Source organism: Aedes albopictus, chromosome 2, assembly GCF_035046485.1.
Source record: "Aedes albopictus strain Foshan chromosome 2, AalbF5, whole genome shotgun sequence".
NCBI lineage: Eukaryota > Metazoa > Arthropoda > Insecta > Diptera > Culicidae > Aedes > Aedes albopictus.
In genome coordinates, this window is record NC_085137.1 from 171,479,999 (window position 1) to 171,482,800 (window position 2,802).

Here is a 2,802-nt window from a genome sequence, read left to right on the forward strand (position 1 = left end):
GAACGAGTATGGCAAAGCTTGATGACAAATGGCGATGGCAGCAGTTCAAGGTATCCGCGTGTTCATCATTAACCTTCGTCTACCTGGTGCGCCTTCAGACAAGGGGGAGGATCGTTTCTTTTTGTATGAACATATTCAGTTTTGCCGTGGCCGTGTCTGTCTGATGCAATGCTTCCCACGACACTATAACATGGTGTTGCAATTTTCGCTTGTCCACTTGTTCCATCCAAAAGTGACAAAATGTTGTGTTGTTTTGTATTTCTTGGTAGAATGCAGTTTCTGTGTTTTTTTGGCATTCTATGCCAATGAAACACCCCTGTCTGGTGTCATAGTAAATGTTTACCCAATTTCAGCAGACGACAAACGACGAGACGTACCAGGTGAATATTCAAATCCGATCACAACTACGATCATTAATTTCAATTACTAGTGACGATAAATTTAATTTCGCATGCAACATTTACTCTCGCCACGCCGCCAACGACGGCAAAGGCGGCGACAACGGACGCTACGATTTGTGTCTGCTGGTGCATCTTGTTTGAACAGTTCCGCACAAATGTTTGAGGCTGTCTTCACTGCTTTTGTATACCTTCGTGAACCTCATATGTTCATAAATGGTTTTGTGTTTGCTTTGCTTTGCTTTGCTTTGCTTTGCTTTGCTTTGCTTTGCTTTGCTTTGCTTTGCTTTGCTTTGCTTTGCTTTGCTTTGCTTTGCTTTGCTTTGCTTTGCTTTGCTTTGCTTTGCTTTGCTTTGCTTTGCTTTGCTTTGCTTTGCTTTGCTTTGCTTTGCTTTGCTTTGCTTTGCTTTGCTTTGCTTTGCTTTGCTTTGCTTTGCTTTGCTTTGCTTTGCTTTGCTTTGCTTTGCTTTGCTTTGCTTTGCTTTGCTTTGCTTTGCTTTGCTTTGCTTTGCTTTGCTTTGCTTTGCTTTGCTTTGCTTTGCTTTGCTTTGCTTTGCTTTGCTTTGCTTTGCTTTGCTTTGCTTTGCTTTGCTTTGCTTTGCTTTGCTTTGCTTTGCTTTGCTTTGCTTTGCTTTGCTTTGCTTTGCTTTGCTTTGCTTTGCTTTGCTTTGCTTTGCTTTGCTTTGCTTTGCTTTGCTTTGCTTTGCTTTGCTTTGCTTTGCTTTGCTTTGCTTTGCTTTGCATTGCTTTGCTTTGCTTTGCTTTGCTTTGCTTTGCTTTGCTTTGCTTTGCTTTGCTTTGCTTTGCTTTGCTTTGCTTTGCTTTGCTTTGCTTTGCTTTGCTTTGCTTTGCTTTGCTTTGCTTTGCTTTGCTTTGCTTTGCTTTGCTTTGCTTTGCTTTGCTTTGCTTTGCTTTGCTTTGCTTTGCTTTGCTTTGCTTTGCTTTGCTTTGCTTTGCTTTGCTTTGCTTTGCTTTGCTTTGCTTTGCTTTGCTTTGCTTTGCTTTGCTTTGCTTTGCTTTGCTTTGCTTTGCTTTGCTTTGCTTTGCTTTGCTTTGCTTTGCTTTGCTTTGCTTTGCTTTGCTTTGCTTTGCTTTGCTTTGCTTTGCTTTGCTTTGCTTTGCTTTGCTTTGCTTTGCTTTGCTTTGCTTTGCTTTGCTTTGCTTTGCTTTGCTTTGCTTTGCTTTGCTTTGCTTTGCTTTGCTTTGCTTTGCTTTGCTTTGCTTTGCTTTGCTTTGCTTTGCTTTGCTTTGCTTTGCTTTGCTTTGCTTTGCTTTGCTTTGCTTTGCTTTGCTTTGCTTTGCTTTGCTTTGCTTTGCTTTGCTTTGCTTTGCTTTGCTTTGCTTTGCTTTGCTTTGCTTTGCTTTGCTTTGCTTTGCTTTGCTTTGCTTTGCTTTGCTTGGACTTGGACTTGGATTTGCACTTATTTTAACCCTCTAATACCCAACCCCGCCTTTAGACGGGGTATAGTTTAAGCATTTTTGTAATTTTTGTTTAGTGGGCAATCATTTTTTTTTTTTTTGGCTGATATTAAGGACTGTTCTGTATATCTCAAAACGGTTTTTGGTGTCTTTAAAACCGTGTTTACATTTAAAAAAAAACATTGAAAAATTGATGTTTTAGTCACCTTTAAGATGTCATTGATTATTTAGTATTGAATAGCTACAATTAACATATTTAAAATTTTTCCCAAGTCATTCTATCATAGTAAAATAGTTTAAGGGAGTCGAATACACTCTAAAATTATCCTCCTTAAAATTACAAGGAAAATAAAATTTTCAGTGAATAAAAATAAAAATTAAAATATTTCAACAATAATTGTAAAATTTCAAAATGTTTTCGTCTCAAAAAATCCGCCACCCAAATAGGCTTCCAGGAAAAATATAAAAGTATGGGGATGTTTGAAAACAAAAATTAGAAAAATCAAAAACCGAAATTGACAAAATCGATAATTAAAAAGAATCATCTTCCAAAACATGTTTAAATCGATTTTAGATGACGAAAAATGATATTTAGATCAAAATCAAAAATTTGGTTATTAGAGGGTTAAAATGGCCCAATCTTTCGTTCGGCAATGTAAATGCAACAAGTGGAAAAGGAGTTTGTCTGGTTGGCTCTGGCGTCTGGCCGGCATAAAACATATGTATAATTTATGCGCCAATCACATGTTTTTGCGATCCGCCTCATAGCCTACGCGTGCATTTCCCTCGGTATACTATCTGCAGGAGACCACGTCTCAGAAGCGTATATCGGAAACCATTGCCCAGCTTCCGCGTCTGTATGGAACAGGAGTCTACTGGAATCGAATGGCCATTCTGCGTTGATACGGGTTACCTCTAACCTTACGAGGGAGAGAGACATCGCCCTAGTTACATTTTTCCATGATTATTCAAACGTGAAAGCAAA